This window comes from Pinus tabuliformis, chromosome 4_1, assembly GCF_031772625.1.
Source record: "Pinus tabuliformis cultivar Carrire ecotype Pingquan chromosome 4_1, CPIR1, whole genome shotgun sequence".
Lineage (NCBI taxonomy): Eukaryota > Viridiplantae > Streptophyta > Pinopsida > Pinales > Pinaceae > Pinus > Pinus tabuliformis.
In genome coordinates, this window is record NC_142303.1 from 954,639,826 (window position 1) to 954,661,349 (window position 21,524).

At 43.3% G+C, this 21,524-nt stretch overlaps 1 protein-coding gene and 1 pseudogene across 1 annotated transcript in view; one reads left to right on the forward strand and one right to left on the reverse strand.

The window, feature by feature from the left end:
• LOC149179315 (protein DETOXIFICATION 16-like) overlaps positions 1 to 21,524 on the reverse strand; it is a 272,397-nt gene that overhangs the window by 158,402 nt on the left and 92,471 nt on the right. The window lies entirely within an intron of this gene.
• LOC149179316 (transcription factor TGA2.1 pseudogene) lies at positions 1,409 to 20,458 on the forward strand (annotated as a pseudogene).

The window sequence follows — 21,524 nt, forward strand, 5'->3', positions numbered from 1 at the left end:
GATATAGGGCTTGAGATGCACAATGAGGTTAGGTATGCCTAGAATCAAGATCCCAAGTATGATCTAGGATCTCTTTAGAAGCTTTGCAATATGATTTTTCACTTAAAAAGGCTCTTCCCTTCACTAGAGAGAGACCTGAAAGAAGCCCACACAAGACCTAGGATTTATGGATAATCATGGGAGGAGCTCCTCCAATGTGCTCACTAGGTCAAGGTAGGAGAAGGAAAAGGGTCCTGAATGATTTATTCCACCGAATACCAAGTTCATACAACCATTAAGAAGGCCACCTAATCTAAGAAACAAACAACTAGGTTTCCTTCCAAAGGCACACATAAGGCATAATATTTATGGATATTTGACTATGAGAATTCCACCAAACTTTGTGATGTTATAGAGGAGACACCAATGTAGGTTTCTATACAAACGGATTTGAAAAATTCCACCTCTAAAGGATTTAGCAGGGTGCCCTAAATGGCCCTCTAGGAAAAGGGGCCAAAATTTTGTAGAGGAGAAAAGAAGGAGAAGGAAAGGTTGATAATCTATTTCGCTTGGACCAGTGCCTAATTCCTAGGCTATGGAGTCTATGATGATTAGAGATTAGCCAAATTCATCTTCAAGGAGGTCAAAGAATGATGCCCTAGCAACCACTCTTCAACAATTACCAACTCAATATCTATGGATTTTAATGAAAGAAGAATAAAATCCCATCCACTAGGAACATTCATCTATTGTCATTCGATGAGTAACATATGCAATTTACAACCAAACAATCTTTTACAGTGATATTCAATAAATTAGGGCACAAGAGATTTAACTAGTTGCAATAATTCCATACATTAGACATTGCTCCAAGGAGAATTTTCAACAAAATAGCACTTACAAGATGACAAGAGATATATCCAACCATAGAAAAACAAGTAGCTCCAAGAAAGATCGAAATTTCAGCCTCCAAAGATATCAAAATGCATCAATAGAATTCTCCAATAACATCCAAGAAAAAGTGCAAATTCTTTTTATAAGAGAGCCCCAAGTGATGATGATGATGATCTCACACAATGAGAGTCACCTCTATTTATATGATCCTTTCCTAATTCGATTTAGCCTAATTAGCCCCAACAATTATAAAATAATGTGCAAAATACAAATCTTGGTGACAAGCCCACCAAGTATCTCATAAAGTGTTAAATTTTGGGGATAACATGTTCTTTTCTTAGGTCAGATATTTCATTAAATTATAAACCCATTAGCAATTCTTATTCCATTAGAAATCATAGTAACTGAAGAAAGAACATGAACTAGAAGTTTATTGGTTGTGATGGGATGAATTGGGCTTGATGGCGATGGGAGGAAAAAATCTGCTAGAAAATGGCAGAGGTCAGGATTATGTGTAGTGGGGAGGGTAGCACTCATGGCGCTAGGCGACAGAAGGTGACGGAGAACTGACCCGTACTTGGGCACCAGAGCTGAGGGCCTCGGGAACGAGGCCAGCGGTAAACGGAGGTATAGGGCAACATGGAGATGAGAAATATGGTTTATTGTTATTACTATTGTGTTTGTCTTCTGCCCTCAGCTGCATGCGCCTGACGAAGTTTTTAACAACTATTGTTACTTGCGAAGGTTTCAACCAACAGACAGGGACGAGTATCATGGTCAACCAACGGGATTCTGTCGATTTGGATCCCGAGCCTGGAGACATCCTGTCGGTATGGGGTTTGGATGTCACTGAGCAAAACATAGAGAAGTTTATTCGTCCAAGTGGGCTTCCAGCTGGGAAGAGAAGAGGCTCAGTGGTGGGATGGAGTCAGGAAAGTTGTTTAGGGTTTCTGGAGGAGAATCTATGCGGTTCAAAGGAGGAGGCTTAGGGGACTGACAAGGAACTGGAGGTGAGGGAGGAACAAGCGTTTTTCTCGACAGACTGTGCAGCGGAGGTGGCGGTGGGAAACCAAGTAAGTGTATTAAACCCTAGTGCCTCTAATACTTCTAGTTTATTTATGGGAGGGTTGGAAGACATTGTTATCAGTTGTGGGTCTAGGGGCAACGAGGGTTTGAAGTCGTTTCTGGTAGAGGATTTGGGACACAAGGAAGCAGTAAGGGGGAAAAGGTTGGATAGTGCTATTGCATGTAGGAGTCTGTTGAACCAGAGGATTGGAGAGGCCTTATCCCAGAAATGAAACCTAATCCAAAGGAGTTATCAGAAGAAGAACCTACCCAGGTTTTTAGGGGACTTATAGAAGAGCCAGTGGAGGTGTTGGGAGACTTCAGAGAATAGTTTAGAGGAGAAATTTCTTTGCTTATCTCGGCAGGGTGTGAAGCGTTTAACCAGTCTTCCATAAGACAGGAGGCGGGGGAGTCTTCTTTCCTTGCGGGAGTGGAGGGACAACTCTTAGAAGTTAGAGTTTTAAACTAGCGAAGTCGTATAGTGGAGAGGCGGTTAGAACCGCTCTCTACAGAAGGAATCAATGAGAGGGAGACTAGAATAGAAGCAGGGGAAGGGGGGAGGAATGGGAATACAGGAGTGAAGAGGAAGAAAGGTAAGCTGATAAAGAAAAAGGAGGTAAGCCCGAACTTGGTGCTTGGAGTTGACATTCAGATAGACAGAGCAATGGAAGTGACAGAGGTAACCTTGGTCGGGAGAGCCAAGGGAAAAAAATACTCAACAAATTACATCACTGAATGGACTTCCAAAGTATGGAAGGAGGCACCAGACCAACAGTTTGAAGTGTCCACTCTTGCTAGGGGTTGGTTCATGATAAAATTTAGTAAAGGAGAAACCCTTGAATGGGTTTTGAGACGAAATTGGTGTTTTGGCAGAGCGCCTATTTTGTTTAAAAGATGGAACCCCCTGTTTGATGCCCAGAGAGAGAAGGTGGCAGAGATTCTGGTCTGGGTACGTCTCCCGGGATTACCTCCACCTTTCTAGACGGAGACGGTGTTTAGCTCCATCGGAAATACACTGGGTCAGTTTCTGGAAGCAGACATGTCATTTGTTGAATCAAGGGACAAGAGCCTAGCACGAATTCTGGTAAGATTGAATCCAAGGGAAGGACTAGCAAAGGAAATTCATCTTAAATACAAGGAGTTATCGTACACACAGATCATAGATTATGAACATCTTCCTTTCCGCTGTCATCGATGCCACATTTATGGGCATCTTGCTAGAGATTTCCCTCTGGGATTCAGAAGGAGAAGAAGGCATAGAGGAGAATCAGGAAGTGCAGATCGGCCTCAGAGGGAAGAGAAGGGGAACGTACAACCAGAGGAATTAGGGAATATGAAGGTTGGAGATTAGATGCAGATGGAAACCGAAGGAATGAAGGATATGCAGATGGAGGAAGTGACAGAGCAGGAGCGGGAGCAGCCTGGGGAGTCGGGATGAGCGAAGATAGTGGAGAGTGGAGAAGTTGTATTTGCGCCTCAGTTGGAGGGTACTGTTCTTGATCCCATCCCTTATATTCATAAATCCTTTATGTCTCTGCTCAATTCGATCCCGAGGCCTGGTCCTTCCAGGCCTCCTCATTTGGAAAATTTGCATGTTCAATCTGTCACTGGTGCCCTGAACAGTATCATAACCTCCATTCCTGAGATTCACCTGAACCAACCCTTGGCTACAAGCCTTGTGACCCCTTGTTTTGTAGGAAATGCTATAGAGAAACCTCATTATAACCTTCGGCCTCGGGAGAAGAAGATCGTCCCTTGGGAAGCTGTGGGAGGGTTGGGAGTCCATCCAATTTCAGTTGGACCTCGAAAGACAAGAGGAAGGAAGTCCAACCTGTTAAAGGCTCAACAAAGAGCAAAAATTGATATAGCAGACGGGAAACAATTATCACTTACCAGGGTGCTTAGAGCAGCGCAGGCCCCATCCCGAGTGACCAAATGATTGTGTTGTCTTTTAATTGTCGAGGTTTTGCTAGTGCCTCTAAAAAACTAGCATTGAAGGCTTTGATTAAATGTTACTGTCTTGATGTTATAATGCTCCAAGAAACCCTTGGAGCAGGAGAGGAGATCAAGTTGGCACTGAATAAAATGTTTTCGGGCTGGACATTCATGACTATGGATGCCAAAGGAAGATCTGGGGGTTTGGCGATGGGAGTCAAAGAGGGAAGCCTGAAGTTATTAAATTCTTGGGGATCAGAGCAATTTCTGGGAGCTAAGGTCTATTCTCAGGAGTTATGCTCAGAATTATTGTTTTTGAATATTTATGGGCCTTGTCAGGACAGGGTGTCATTTTGGAATAATCTATTCTCAAAATCCATTATGAATAAACCGAACTTGGTGGTGGGAGAGGATCTAAACTTCTCCTTGGGCCTATTAGAAACATAGGGGCCTGTAGCACAAGCTGATCCTCTAGCAGACTTCTTCCTGAACAAGATCCGCTCAGGCAAGCTCTTAGATATAAACCTGATAAAATCCAGACCGACTTGGAGGAACAGGAGAGTGGGGGAGGCAAGGGTAGCCAAGAGGCTAGATCGTTTCCTGCTAAAAGAGGAATTGGCATCTAGACTCCCTTGTTTCAGACACTGGGTGGGGGAAGGAGGGGACTCAGACCACCTTCCTATTCTATTGGAAATGAAAGGGCCTAATAAAAAACTGGGGTCTCCATTCAAATTTAACCGGCATGGCTCAAGGAAGCCTCATATAATAACTTGGTTAAAACCACTTGGAGGCCTATGGTTGGTGAACAGGGGAGGTATCTAGCTCAACCCTTTATGGAGAACTTAAAGCGCATGAAAAAGGAAACCATAGAATGGGCAAAAGCAAAGAAGATCAAAGAGGAAGCCGACTTAAGTAGAATAGGGGAGGAATTAGATCATCTGGAGAGCCCGGAAGAGGATGGTTATGAGACAATAGAGAAGAGGGAAAGGATCAAACAGTTGGAGACAGAACGAAGGAAAATCCTTAATGATAGAGAAGAACAGTGGAGACTAAAAAGCAGAGCAATTTGGTTGGCAGCAGGGGATGAAAATTCAAAATTCTTTTAGAACTATGCAAAAGGGAGGAAAAATTCAAATACAATATGGGGATTAAAAACGGAGGAAGGAGGTACTGCAAAATCCTTTGATGAACTAGCCTCAATGGGAAGAAACCACTTCAAAAACCTCTTCAAAGCTCCAAAAGAGGTATCAATAGCTGAGGTGATCCGGGTAGCCCAAAACTTCCCAAGGTATGTTGAGGAGGAAAATGAACTTCTCATGGCTCTGGTGTCAAGAGGGGAGGTAGAAGGAATTTTAAAGTCAATGCAGAGGGACAAGAGCCCAGGGCCGGATGGGTGGACAGTGGAATTCTTCCAGCACTTCTTTGATATCATAGGGGATGAACTCACTAGGGTGGTTGAGGAATCTCGGGAAAAAGGATCGGTATATGAACCTTTCAATTCCACTTTCTTGGCTTTAATCCCTAAGTCGGAGGACCCCTCGTCTTTTGAGGAATTTAGGCCTATCTCTTTGTGCAATTGCATATATAAAATTATAGCAAAAGTCATTGCAGTACGATTGAAGCCTATTCTCTCAAGGAACATATCCAAGGAGCAATTTGGATTTTTGGATGGCAGACAGATCCATGAAGCTATAGGGGTGGCTCAGGAGACACTGCACAATATCAAGAGGAGTCGGAAAAAAGGAGTGATAGTAAAAATCGATCTTTCCAAAGCATATGACAGAATCAGTTGGCTTTACATTAGGATGCTAATGACCCATTTGGGCTTTGGCATTGGTTTTATAAATTGGGTAATGGGATGTATTTCAAATGTTAGCTTTGCAGTCCTGATCAACAGGGCAGCCTCATCTTTCTTCCATAGCCAAAGAGGACTCAGACAGGGATTCCCATTATCTCCCCTCCTTTTTCTATTAGCAGCAGAGGGCCTTAGTCAAATGATCCTAGAAGCAAGGAGAAGAGGAGACATAAAAGGTATCGAAGTGGCAGTAAACCTTCATATCTCTCATTTATTGTTTGTTGATGATATTATCCTTTTCAGTGATGGAAGTAGGAGTGATATTCAACAGATTAAATCTATCCTCGATCTATTCCTAGTAGCTACAGGTATGTGTATCAATGCACAAAAATCATCTTTGATTCTAGAGGGGTTCTCAAGGACCGGAATCAGGAGGATTACAGAGGATCTTCCTTTTGAAACAAAGATGATGAAGGACAACTTCAAATACCTAGGTTTCCACCTTAAGCCAGATACCTATAGGAAACAAGATTGGTACTGGCTTGTGGCAAAAATTGAAAATCAGGTAAAACACTGGAGTTATAAATGGTTGTCGAGAGCAAGAAGGTTGGTACTGTTAATTTTAGGTATGATCTATGCTTAGAGTAATTTACTTCAATTTTTCCATTTAGCTCAATATCAGTTCTAGCAATCACATCAACGTGATAGTAAAGTGCAGACAGAACATAAACATAAACATTAGAAAATAAGCCAAGACAAGAGGAAACAAGATGTGGCGCCATCCAAGGACAAACCCCAATGTGGGGAAACCCTTGATCAATTCTTCTTATATTCTTCAATAGTTCAGCGAAGAGAGATAGTACATATACATCAGAAGTCAACACTTTGAGTTGACAAAATACGAGCAGAGATCTTCACCATGAAAATAACATAATGAGGTTGCAGCAGTTCTGAACTTGGGAGAAGACAAACTTCTCCAAGTTGATCTCGTCACCATGTTGCACCCAACATCATGCTACATCAACCATGTTGCATCAACCATCCTGCATCCATCATGCCGCAGCATCCATCATCATGCTAGTTCAACAAAGTGCTTCTAACATCATGTGATGGCTATGGCCTGCGGCCTAGCTCAGCAACACTGAGCCTGAATAAGGTCCAAAGTGCATTCTCCTAACAGTCCCAAAATCTGCCCAGATTTGACTGCAACTAATCTCCAATGAAAGGTTGTCCTCTTTATTGTTCAAAGCAACCTTCTATTAATATAGTTGACCTCCAAGGGAAAGTTGTCCCGTTTGTTGTAATGCAGAGCAGCCTATTTTCCCTTAAAAATAGCTCTGCCTTCCACTAGACCATCCTTCACTTGCCATCACGGGTCATGGTAAGTTACAACCAGTACCAGCCCTCAAGTATGCACCCAAACAAGCTACTAACATTGCAGCTAGGTCCCTATTCTTTGTTGTTGTTCTACGTAGGAGTATAGGGCTAACACCAGCCCCTATACTTACCCAACAACCCACAGATTAGGGCTCTGTCACCTTGCACTCCTTCCACTATCCCAAAACAGTGCTTGCCTTAACTAACTCAGCTCTCATGCAGTATGAGACAACCTCCACGCAGTCACAATGATCCTCACAGGTCTGCTTCAAAACAATGGTAGTTCTTCTCTTCCACGCTGAAAGTTCTACTACCCTTAGCCTTAGAATGGATACCCTTTTCCTTACCTAAAGGCTCCTTCTTCTTGTTGCATATAAGAGCTTTACAAACAGTGACTAGGGCATTAAATCTGCCAGCGTATAGGAGTTTCTTGATTGTGTATAAGGGTCACCGTTTGAACAACAATTAGGGCTCTTTAGAACTAAGGTTTAGGCCTTCACATGTTGCTGGTTAAGGCCTCTCCCTCTGCAGCTTAGATCACCCTTTTTGGACTGCATCTAGGGTAGCATAGGACAACTAGGGCTAGATATGATGACGTCTAGGTCTTCTTGGCTGGACTACAAATAGGGGTCCTTTTTGGGCTGCGTATAGAACCTCCCATTTACTACGTTTAGGGCTTGAGCTCCCTTCTAAAACTGCGGCCAAATCCTTCTTTTCTCTGCGGCTAGGATATGGTTGTACTTTCTCTAAGATTGTGTTGAGACTTCCTCCATTAACTGCATCTAGGGCTTCTCCCTTTTGATCTCTCTAGCCACCAAACCCAAACGAGTGGAGAGAGATCTAAGGAGAAGTGTGTGTCAAAGTGACTTGAAGGTCACCTCTATTTATACTAAAATGTGGAGGACAAGTGGGGGTAATTTGGTTGCTGGCCGACCTTAACGAATTGTCACATAACACAAATAAATTCATATCTCCATGAATACATGTCAGAATCGGATGATCTTTAGATCAATCCTACACCTCTCGATGAGAGGAATCCAAGAAAAATATCAGTTGCCATGAATAAGAAGATCCACATGGAGTTTGGACCTAGTTGCCAATTTTAACACTCCCTCTCAACTAGGGAGAACTCCATCTGCTAATCCATCTGCCAGTCCATACTATCTCGGCCATCAGTGCCTGGCACTGCTCTGCTCTGCTGAACTATGAAGAAGAAGAAGTGATCGAGAATATATCATACCATCCTCTACTAACCCGAAGTCAATCCCATATAAAAGAGAGTGTCGCATACCATTCTTACTGACCCGTAGTCAGTTCCAATAAAGAGAGTGTGTCATACCACTCTTACTGATCCGAAATCAGTTCCAAATAAAGAGAGTGTATTATACCACTCTTACTAATCCGAAATTAGTTCCAATAAAGAGAGTGTGTCAAAACACTCTTACTGACCCGAAGTCAGTTCCAATTGATCCCAGATCAATATCATCCTAGCATAGGGAGTACGGTAGTAACACGATGCGTCCATCGGTACTACTATGGTCCCTATCCTCATTTCCATACTCATTGGCCAGATGAGAGGTACTTCCCATGAGTCCCAGACTGCATGGGTAGGATGTCTCAGCAGGAGAAGGATGAACCACTCATCATGCCTACATGTCGCCATGGGGTATCCCAGGGGAAGGCTGAACCACTCACCTTGTACACAGCAAATCACTAGGGGAAGGTTGAACCATTCACCCTATGATTGTATCTCGGCAGGAGAAGGATGAACCACTCATCTTACCTACATAGCAGACCACTAGGGTAAGGCTGAGCCACTCACCCTATGGTTGCTCATCGCTCCAAGAAGTACCCCCAAGCCCCCCGGAGCTCCCAAAGCTCAATGTCCATATTATACTGGACCTTCAGGAGAGAGTCTCTCCATGAATCCTAGTCGTTCTCGGAAAGCCAAGAATTTGACCTTTCCTAGGGGCTTCGTCAGAATATCGGCGACTTGCACATCAATCCCAATGTGATGGAGCCTTCTTGCTCCTCGTTGTACCATATCCCAGATAAAGTGGTACTTGATGTTTATATGCTTGGAGCAATCATAGAACACGGGATTCCTCAACAACCAAACCCCCCTCTGGTTGTCACAGAAGATCACGATAGTATCCAGCATGTGTCCAAACAGCTCACAGAAGAGCTTCCACAACCAGACAGCTTCACAGGAGGCCATACTCATGGCGATGTATCCCACCTCATCAGTGCTCAAAACAACCAACTTCTTCTTCCTACTCATCCAAGATATCGAAGCAAAACTCAAAGAGAACTAGCACCCATAAGTGCTCTTGCGATCCTCCACACTGCCTGCCTAATCAGCATCAAAATAATCATGTAGTTTCACATTTCTGGTAGTGTATCTCAATCCATGAGAGATTTTGCATTGAAGATATCTCAAATGATTCTTGGCACCAATCCAGTGAAGCTCAACCATATATGAGTTCAACATGCCAATTGCAAAACATATATCCAAACGGGAGTTCACCAAGAACATCAATGCTATTATGAGTTGAAGAAACTCAAAGGAATTTCCCAAATCAGGTCCGGCAGTACTACCACATAACTTCTTAAAGTTAGGCTTCATCGAGGTAGTCACGGGCTTGCAATTCACCATTCCAAATCCGGAATCCAACTCCTTACTTTTGCAAATGAGAGGGTCTGCACCTGTCAGAAAGAGGTCGTCCTCATAAGGTACCAGTATGAGAGGTCTATCATCCACAACTTTAAAGCAAAGGTTTGGATCGACTTCACTCCTAGTGAATCTCAGCTTCATCATCTAGCTATCAATCCTCTCATACCAAACCCAGGGTGCTTGTTTCAAATTATAGAGAGCTTTCTTCAACATGCATACATGAGATTCCCGATCATGAATCTCAAACCTCTCGGGTTGATCCATATCTGTGGTCATGCTATTACATGAGGGAAATGATGCCCTTGTAAGTTTTCCTTCGGTACATCTCGGACATGTACCTCTATGCTTTTCCTTGAATTCAAGCATCCCTGTCACCATTCGACTCACATAGGGTAGGACCTTACAATGAATATGGGCAAACCTCCGGTGCCATAGAAGAGATGTGCCACATGACATGGTCCCCAATGGACTTCCTGCAACTTGATACAAATTGCCAACCCTGAATCCAAGAGTAAAAACATCTTTAAAATTTCTTTTCCAAACACGTACCTTTCCATCGATGAATGCCACCTTGAAATCTTTGACTTGCATTGCCAAAATGGACACCAGGTTCTTTTTAAGATCAAGTACATAAAGAACTTCTTGTAAATGAATTGCGCTACTCTCATTCAATTGAAGGGTAGCATTCCTACACCCTTTTCGGGATAGGTGGCATCGTCTCCAAGAATAATCTCCACGATTATCTCCTTCTCTATCAAATTAGAGAGAGCTTCCTTGATGGAGTGCCTTGAAGCACTACTATCAATAAGCCAGATTCCGAAGGGGAAGTAGTGGAGGGGGCCAATATAAGATAATGCTCCTTTTGCTTATCAAAAACAACATTTGATTCGTCATACCTGGAGTTCCTTGCTTTCTTGAAGAGTCGGCCATTTCCTTGATGACCTTCATTCCTTTTTCCTTTGTCATTCCTTCGATCATTGAAGATGCCCCTGGAATGATTGTTATCATCATCAAGTGATGTGTCCCTTCTATTCAAAGACTCTTTCGCATAATGGCCAAAATTATTGCAAGCAAGGCATCTGCCTTTTCTTCCACCCTTAGATTCAGAATTCCCTTTGAAGTGACCTTTAGGTAGGCCACCAGATACTTCCGCTGTGCCACTCTGATAATATTCTTTGATTTGACTTCACCCTTGGTGAATTTGAAGTGGAATGAGGAACCCATTGAGTCTTTTGACCTTGTCCAACTGTCTTCGATGATTGATCTTTCACTCTTGCTTGGGCTTTGTCTTCACCTTAGCTCTGATACCATGTTAATTTTACATATGATCTATGCTTAGAGCAATTTACTTCAATTTTTCCATTTACCTCAATATCAATTCTAGCAATCACATCAGCATGATAGTAGTGCAGATAGAACATAAACATAAACATCAGAAAACAAGCCAAGACAAGAGGACACAAGATGTTGCACCAGCCAGGGACAAACCCTAATGTGGGGAACCCTTGATCAATTCTTCTTATATTCTTCAATAGTTCAGCAGAGAGAGAGATAGTACATATACATCAAAAGCCGACACTTTGACTTGACAAAATATGAGCAAAGATCTTCACCATGAAGATAACATAATGAGGTTGCAAATCTGATGACATGGACTGCATCTTTGAACTTGGGAGAAGACAAACTTCTCCAAGCTGATCCCATCACCATGCTACACCCAACATCATGCTACATCAACTATCCTGCATCCGTTATGCTGGTTGAACACAGTCCTTCTATCATCATGTGCTGGCTATGGCCTGCGGCCTAGCTCATCAAGACTGAGCCTGAATAAGGTCCAAAGTGCAGTCTCCTAACAGTCCCAAAATCTGCCCAGATTTGATTGCAATTGATCTCCAAGGAAATGTTGTCCTCTTTATTGTTCAGGGCAACCTTCTATTAATATAGTTGACCTCCAAGGGAAAGTTGTCCCCTTTGCTGTAATGCAAAGAAACCTATTTTCCCTTAACAATAGCTCTGCCTTCTACTAGACCATCCTTCACTTGCCATCACGAGTTATGGTAAGTTACAGCCAGTAGCAGCCCTCAAGTATGCACCCAAACAAGGTACTAACAGTGCGGCTCGGTCCCTATTCTTTGTTGTTGTTCTACGTAGGAGTATAGGGATAACACCAATCCCTATACTTACCCAATAACCCACATATTAGGGCTCTGTCACCTTGCACTCCTTCCACTGTCCCAAAACAGTGCTTGCCTTAACTAACTCGGCTCTCATACAGTATGAGACAACCTCCATGCAGTCACAATGATTCTCACAGGTCTGCTTCTAAACAATGGTAGTTCTTCTCTTCCACATTGAAAGTTCCACTACCCTTGGCCTTAAAATAGAGACCCTTTTCCTTACCTAAAGGCTCCTTCTGCTTGTTGCGTATAAGAGCTTTGCAAACAATGACTAGGGCATTAAATATGCTAGCGTATAGGAGTCTCCTGACTGTGTATAAGGGTCACCCTTTGAACAGCAATTAGGGCTCCTTAGAACTACAGTTTAGGCCTTCACAGGTGCTGGTTAAGGTCTCTCCCTCTACGGCTTAGATCACCCTTTTTCGATTGCAGCTAGGGCTAGATATGATGACGTCTAGGTCTCCTTGTCTGGACTGCGAATAGGGGTCCTTTTTGGGCTGCGTATAGAACCTCCCATTTACTACGTTTAGGGCTTGAGCTCCCTTCTAAGACTGCGGCCAAATCCTTCTTTTATCTGCGGCTAGGATATGGTTGTACCTCCTCTAAGACAGCGTTGAGACTTCCTCCATTAACTGTGTCTACGACTTCTCCCTTTTGATCTCTCTAGCCATCAAACGCAAACGAGTGGAGAGAGATCTAAGGAGAAGTGTGTGTTAAAGTGACTTGAAGGTCATCTTTATTTATACTAAAACGTGGAGGACAAGCGGGGGTAATTTGGTTGCTGGCCGACCTCGACGAATTGTCACTTAACACAAATAAATTCATATCTCCACGAATACATATCGAAACCGGATGATCTTTAGATCAATCCTACACCTCTCGACGAGAGGAATCCAAAGAAAATATCAATTGCCATGAATAAGAAGACCCACATGGAGTTTGGCCCTAGTTGCCAATTTTAATAGGTACTGATTAAGTCGGTTCTCATGGCCATACCTGTTTACTGGATTGCATTAACATGGGTGCCCAAAAGAATTCTCTCATGGATAAGGAAATTATGCAGTAGGTTTCTGTGGGCCGGATCAAAGGAGGACTCAGTACTACCATGGATGGCCTGGGAGAAAGTAGCTAGACCAAAGGAATGGGGGGGGGGGGTGGGTGGGGCCTAAAAGATCTTACTGTCTTTGCATCCTCATTAGCAACAAAATTGGGATGGAGATTTATATCAATGGTGAACCTGTAGACGACAGTCATCAAAAGAAAATACATTGATAAGATGCCCATGGATGAATGGTTGAGGATTTCGGATAAGAGGTATCCACAAGCCTCAGTCGTTTGGAAGGCAACTCTAGAATCAATTAGGATCATTGAACAAGGTTTAGCTTCGCATGTTGGGAATGGAGATGTTAAACTCACATGGAATGCAAACAACGATATGAAAGATAATCATTAGATTACCCTTACTATTCACAAGATATTCATTTATAATACATTGTACATGACTGTTGGATTCATCTTCCAACGTCTCTTAGACTCCGGTGGCTGTTCACATTCTACACCAACACATAGAGGATTAAGTGTCCAACATTCGCCCCCTTAATCTGAAGGGGTATGTATAAGTCCAAGAAGAGAGCTGTAAAACAAAATGTGAAAAATGCATGGCAGCACTAGGCTAAATGTGATCTCTGAAATGTTGGTATAAGGGGGGTGGTTTAAGGATGACCACCAACACTGGAACACTTAGTGATGTTCCCGGAACTCTTCCAAGTCTGGCAAGAAGTTAAAATCTTCTGCAAGAGGAAGTGGCCCTAATGCTTTGGAGAGGGAGACCTTCAACCTAAAAAGGGGAGGTCTACAACCTGCAGCGGTTTAAGGATGACCACCAACTCTGGAATGCTTAATGCAATTCCTGTAACTCTTCCAAAACTAGCAAGAAGCTGAAGTCTTCTACTAGAGGAAGTGTCCCCAATTCTTTGAAGAGATGTCTCAACCCCGCATAGATGGTTTAAGGCCGATCATCAACCAAAGGCATGCTCAGGGGGTTCTTTGTCTCTGGCTACAACTCTGAATATGGTATGGTAGGTTGTGGCTCAGGCTTGCTTGATGTGGCTTTGAAGCTTGTAGATGACCATCACTTCCTCCCCTGTTAGATACAAGGTGAGAAGATGAAGAGATCTCAACTGCAAGACTTTTCAATATTCAAGAACAAATCCTTTTGTATGAGTGAAATATATTCTTGGCTATTGAAGCCCATTGCCAAGAAGAAATCCATCCAAGATGAATCTTTGTTCTTGCAGGAGGTTTGTTTTTGAAGCATCTGTGTGAAGAATGACTAGTTTTATGATAGTGCTTACATGGATGAAGATCAAAACAGTGATCTTTCACATGGCCAACTCGGACACAATGTTGGCATTTAACAATTTGTTGTTGTCGCTGTGAAAGAGGAGAAAAATCTGGAACAACTGAAGGTGAATTGTCATGAAGGAATCCATCACTGTGAAACTGAATGGGCTTTGAGTAATCTGGAATATGAAAGGAAATCTCCTTATCATATCCAAGACCTATTTTGTGCTTGTTATGGACAAGCTCTTCCCAAGGTCTGATGATGGGCTTGGGAAGTGCAGACTGAACTTCTGCATCTGCATGTGACTTTGTTGCTTCATTGTGCACTGATCTAAATCAACTTGCTGCTTATGGGAGTCTGTTTCAATGTTCTGAACGGAAACAAGTTTAGAATGATGATTCCATTGTTGTAATTCTTCCTACTGCAGTTGTGATTCAAGTTGCAGAAACTCTATCTTTTCATGTGCATTTTGCAGGCAGGTTTGAATGTCCGAAAGAGAGGCTTTGCTAATTTTGACTGTGTTGTCAGCAGTGTGTTGAAATTTCTAAGTATTACTCGTTAGAAATTTTATCTGTATTATCTGGTTTTTTTCTCCTACTTGTTAATTACGAACAAGTTATTTAAACATATAAATATCGAAATAAACACAATACAGTCTCAACCATCTACAGATCAACAACTGAAAGAAATAGCAAACACACAAGTGACACCGTTATTTTTGGACAACTCGTCCTTGGAAAAACCCAACTTGGGAAAACCGGTGCAGCAATTCTAAGGATTATTTTATTATGCAGTGTTTCCTTGAGTACAACTGGGTGCCAAACTGGCTCACCCGACAGAGAAAATAATCCGGCAGTAATACCTCTCTATTCGGAAGCAGATATTCAGCAAGTCTGCCCCACGAAACCCTCTCCATCACAACTGAAGCACTACGTTAGCCCTCCTGGCCTCTGCGTCAGCCTCAAAACCCCCTGCATCAGCTCTCTCAGGCTCTTTGCATCACTCCTGCAGCCTTTGCATGGATGACGCAAGCCCTCCTAGCCTCTGCGTTATCTCTACAAACCTTTGCGTGGCTCCCTCTGGCTTCTGCATCTGCCTCTCTACCTCTGCGTTGGTCTTACGATGTTATCTTTGCCTCTTTGTCTCGTATTCACTACCCCTCGCTGCAAACTGATCACTGATTCGATTTCTCTTAGCAAACCCCGCTCTGGAAAATCGAATGACTGATCACCCTGGTGTATTCTCCAACTAACCCTCAAGCCTCCTCTTATACTTTTCCTGTTGGTCCTTCAACAGCCGAGATTACATCTCTAATCAACGGCTAAGATTAGATTTGTCTTGATCCATGTCATTTAGAACCTTCTAACCCAGTTTAATATTAATACCCATTAATATTTTATTTTTCCTAAGTTTAGACATAGGAACTCCATTAAAAATATTAATTATTTTAATATCTCCTAAACCGGGTAGAATCTGCCCAAACCATTTCTGGGTCTTGGAGATCTCATGTGCTTTAGCCTCTGCACCAATTTTTGTGGCTAGGGAACATCCAATGCTACCCCAAATCAACACTCCCTCTTAGCGAGGAGTGTGCTCTAGTAATACTCCAATTGAGCATCACTCTAATTATATGGCACTGGTACCTGTGTTGATGCTAGGCCTCCCCGCCCAACATCCTCTGCACTGTTGCATCCTGTACTGCTGCCCATGGCTCTGCCACTGCCACTCCTACATCCATACGGTAGCCCCTCTACATTCGTGCTGCTGCTAGTCCTTTCTCCCAACACTACATATGCACTGCAACCCCCTCTCATCATGCTGCATCGTGCTACTGTTAACTGCTACTGCACTGCAACTGAGTTACTGAGAAGTAAGTAACTGATCCACCCAACTACTGACATCCCTTTCGAGCTAGAAACACTCCTGATTCTGAATCTCTCTCTGTCGCTATCAAGTGCTCCCTCTACTGCCTCTACGCTACTGCAACAACTCCCTGCCTCTCACACCGCTGCAAACCTCTCTGTGCCATCCTGTATTGTTGCAACCTCCTCTGTGCCTCTCGCACTGCTGCAACCTGCTAGCTCTACGCTATCCAAGATACTGCACTTAGCACTATCTACCACTTCATCCGCATCCGTTCGTACTGACATCCATCATCTTGCTACTCTCTCTTCGGGGCTCCCGTAGCCAGGTATAATCCAAGAGTTTGGGTACCTTAAGGATCCTGCCCCTCATCGCCTGTAGTCTTCCTGACTACAACTCGATGTCTCCCCACCTCTTCTCTAGAGGTACATGAGCACTCATGACACAATCGTCATCCTCCTCTACCTCCTTTTCCACCTTCATTGGCGTTGCCTTAAAGTAAGATGCCTCTCCCTTAGTTCTCTTCCTCGGACAGAGATTTGCATAATGCCCCAGTTCCCCACAGTTGAAGCACTTGATCTTGGAGACATCCTTTTTCTTCCTCTTCTCTTGCTTCCCCGCAGATGCCAGAGCTGCATCCTCTTCCTCTTCCTTCTTGATCCGAACTCTTTCGCTGCTACTTCCCGTCTTGGACAACCGTCTGATCTCTTCTTGGCGAAAAGCTGCCCACAATTCTTCCCAATCTAGAAGATTCACCCTACCCAGAATGCTCTGGATGAATGTCTCCCACTCCTCGGAGACTGCATTTAGAGCGGTCCTCACCATCAACTCCTGATCCGGCGTGGCCCCTATGGAATTTAGTTGGTCCCGGATCTCCTTCAATCTACCGAGGAAGTGATCTGTCTGCTCCCCCTTCTGCATCTGGTATGACCGCAGCCGATTCTCAAGTAACATCTTCCTCTGCACGGAAGTATGCTAGTACAACGTCTTTAAGGTGTCCCACATTTCCTTTGTCGTATCCTTCTCGGCAATATGCTGGACCACATGATCCTTGACCCCATCAAGGATGATGCACTTCGACTTGGCTATTGCCTCCTACTTTTCATTATCAGTCGGGTCAATTGGGATAGCCACTGTTCTCAAGGCAAAGGCCTTGATGCGATGTCTATCTAGAATGGATAAGATCCTGGCCTTCCAGACCACAAAGTTGGACGTCTTGTCCAACCTGTCTTGATCCCTCAGTCCATTCATGGCCATCTCTCTACTCTTCCTTTTGACTCCTCCGAGTCTCTACTTCCCTCTGGAAGTTCTCTCTTCGACTCCCTCTGGGTCGCTACTTCTTGTCTGGAAGTTCTCTGCTAGACTCCCTCCGAGTCTCGATTTCCCTCCTGGAAATCTGTCTGCCAACCGTCGAGTCCAACCTCTCCAATCTCCTATGCACCTACAACACTGATCTGGATTTCTTGGCTAGCAATCCACCTAGGTAGCGACTCCCTCTACCTTGATTTTGTCCGTTAGGTACTGTTCTGACTCGGCAGAAACAACACCCCACCAACTTCACTCCCCGCAATCTGCCCACAACTTCCTATGCCCTAGCAACTAAAGGACTAAGCCTCTAGGCTCTGTGCAATCCCGACACTGGCTGAAATGCTCCCCTAGCCAACTGCGTCAACCCTCCTAGTCTCTGCATGGCTCTTCATGAGCCTTTTTCTGCTCTCCTCATCCTCTACGCTGGCCTCCCTCTAGCCCGAACTGATGATGTAGTCCCTCTATGTCAACCCTTCTCTGTCGCTTTCTACAAGGAACAACTTCTGTCACTCAGGACAACTGTCTCTACTGCAAATGCTCTGCTTCAGCTGGTGCCTTCAGCTCTCCTATGATCTGCAACCACGCTCTGATACCATGTTGAAATTTCTAAGTATTACCCGTTAGAAATTTATCTATACTCTGGTTTATTTCTCCTATTTGTTAACTACGAACAAGTTATTTAAACATATAAATATCGAAATAAACACAATACTGTCTCAACCATCTACAGATCAGCAGCTAAAAGAAATAGCAAACACACAAGTGACACCGTTATTTTTGGACAACTCATCCCCAGAAAAACCCAACTTGGGAAAAAAGCTGCAACAATTTTGAGGGTTATTTTATTATGCAATCTTTCCTTGAGTACAACTGGGTGCCAAACCGACTCACTCGACAGAGAAAATAATCTGGCTGTAATACCTTTCTATTCGGAAGCAAATATTCAACAAGTCTACCCCACGAAACAATCTCAAGCACAACTGAAGCACTGCGTCAGCCCTCTTGGCCTCTGCGTCAGCCTCAAAATCCCCTGTGTCAGCTCTCTGAGGCTTTGCGCAGCCTCTCTGGCTCTCTGCGTCACTCCTGCAGCCTCTGCGTGGATGACGCAGGCCCTCTTGGCCTCTGCGTTGTCTCTTCTAGCCTCTATGTGAGTCCCTCTGGCTTCTGCCTCTCTTTCTCGTACTAACTGCCCCTCGCTGCAAACTGATCACTGATTCGATTTCTCTTAGCAAACCCCACTCTAGAAAATCGAATGACTCATCACCCTGGTGTATTCTCCAACTGACCCTCAAGCCTCCTCTTATACTTTTTTTGTTGGTCCTTCAACGACTAAGATTACATCTCTAATCAACGGCTAAGATTAGATTTGGCTTGATCCATGTCATTTAGAACATGCTCACCCAGTTTTATATTAATACCCATTAATATTTTATTTTTCCTAAGTTTAGACTTTGGAACTCCATTAAAAATTTTAATTATTTTAATATCTTCTAAACCAGGTAGAATCTGCCCAAACCATTTCTAGGTCTTGGAGATCTCATGTGCTTTAGCCTCTCCATCAATTTTCATGGCTAGAGCACATCCGATGCTAGCCCAAATCAACACAATGGACATGATTAGAGTTTTAAATAACTCTAATATTCTTTCAAGCTTAGCCATTTTTCTTAACAACTGGCAAATAAAGATTGCGAGCTTCAATTGTATCACTATATACCAAAGTTTTCTCTAGCAATTATGCACTATCTTCTTCTACACACAATATGAAGCCTTGATGGTAGGTTTTGGAGCAACTTAGAAACAGAGAATTCATATATACAAAATCAACCCATCAAAACAAGGAGACTGAGGGTTTTGATGCCATTATCTCTCTTGTGGGTCATCGATGCTTTGAGTCCTTAAGTTACAATAACACACCATTTTCCATTATATAAAGGGATGACAGGCATAACCCATTTTACTCCAACCATAATCATGGATATCCAACATCCTGCAGTTCAAGAAATAACATTAACAATGATGTGAAGCATGAGACAAGCTAACCTAGATGAGGGAGAAAACACCAATTTGATATCACAGAGCCCCAACATCCTGCTCTAAACATGAGCCTGCATCCAAGGCACTCGATGCTAAGACATTGAGGCGTCTTGCCCAAAATAGAGAAGCAACAAATAAAAGTAGACTGAGAAAGAAGGCTTATGTCCAGCAGTAAGAGTCTAGCCGCATGAAGCTCAGTCAACTTGAGCAAGATCTTCAATGAAAAAGAACACAGTGTGTTTTCCTTGGGGCGAGATTTGTTGTTGATCAAGGTCACCCAGGTTTGAGTTCAGGTGTTGTTATTTTCGACATGGAATATTCACAGTGGCAAGAGGAACATCATTGTCGAATGTGTGAGATGAGAGCAACATTGCAAGCCCACATGCCTGCTGCTAGACAATTGCCTGTGCCACTATGACGAAATATTTCGGTTGAAGAGCATTGCAGCCAAGACAGATGTGTTCCAACTGGTTTTAGGGATGTGGAAAACGCCTGCAGAGCGGTGTTTCATGTGGATGGAAGGATTTCGTCCCTCGGAACTTCTCAAGAGCCTTGTTCCTTAGCTTGAGCCCTTGACAGAGCCACAGTTTGTGGGCATTTGTAACTTACAACAGTCTTCACAGCAAGATGAAGAGGCTCTTCTACAAGGAATGGAGACTCTCCAACAGTCTCTTTCATAAACCATAATATCTGGATCTCTAACCTCACCTTCAAACGCTGGGAATTACATGGAACAAATGGCCATCGCCATGGGAAAACTCACCAACCTAGAGGGCTTTGTGCATCAGGCAGACAATTAGAGACAATAGACATTGCACCAACTTCACTGAATACTCACCATTCGCCAAGCTGCGAGATGCTTTCTCACCACTGGGGAATACTTTAATCGACTTCGAGCATTGAGCTCCCTGTGGTGTGCTCACCCACGAGAGCAACACCTACTCGATGGAAGCTCTTCCGCCGCAACGACGATGACAACTTCATCTGTGAATTATTTCTCCACTTTATGATCTTCGACAACATCAACATTAGACATTGGGAATTTCACTTTTCCCAGAATCCTGTTTTTGATTAATTTGTTTACAGATATAATTATGAAATTATCAGCTCATTGCAGCACCCACAGATCTTATCAAGTAGGAGAATTATTTTTCTGGGTGCCAGGATCGCTGCTACTTGTAAATGCGAATTGACTACAATCCCATGAAAGGCTGATGTATCTCTAAATATGGGAACCAAGCATTATATTGAACAGTAAACATGATAACAAATCCCTCAAGTTTTGAATCTCTTTGTATCAAATCAAGCATAAATCTATTATACTAGTCGCGCACTGGCTTTTTCTATGCCCATTCAGACTGGATCAGTACAAATGTATCCTATGCCCTCACATCTTCAGATATCAAGTTGATATGCAAAACGAGCCAGAGCAGGCCAGTCGTAGCAAAACAAGTAATGTTCGGTCTCGCACAACCCTTAATCATGTAAGTTTCTTGTGCCTTACACTATAGCACTAGCCTGGCATGGCTGACAAAACTTAATGTTATAGCTAAGAATATACCAGTGACACCACTACGCAGAAAGGTTGTAACGGTTCCTTCAATGGGCAGTGGTGACAGCGTGCAACAAGAATAGTAATGGAAGTTCTGACACACAGGAAGGCAAAACTGACATTTAGAGAGTCCAAAAAACAAGTGGCTCAAATTAGAGCAGGGCCAGAATTCTCCTGCAACTCTGATACTATGCTAAACTCACATGGAATGCAAACAGTTATATGAAAGATAAGCATTATATTACCTTTACTATTCACAAGATGTTCATTTATAATACATTGTACATGACTATTGGATTCATCTTCCAATGTCTCTTGGACTCCGGTGGCTATTCACATTCCACACCAACCCATAGAGGATTAGGTGTCCAATAGGAGAGAAGATTAGACTAGGTTTGGATCCCTGGGTAGGATGGAATGAGGGATATGCTTTATCAAGAGAGGTTATAACTCACTTACACTCGCAAGGATGTGTATTCCTAAACCAGATTGAGAAGGAAGGCCAGTCGATAATATGGCAGCAA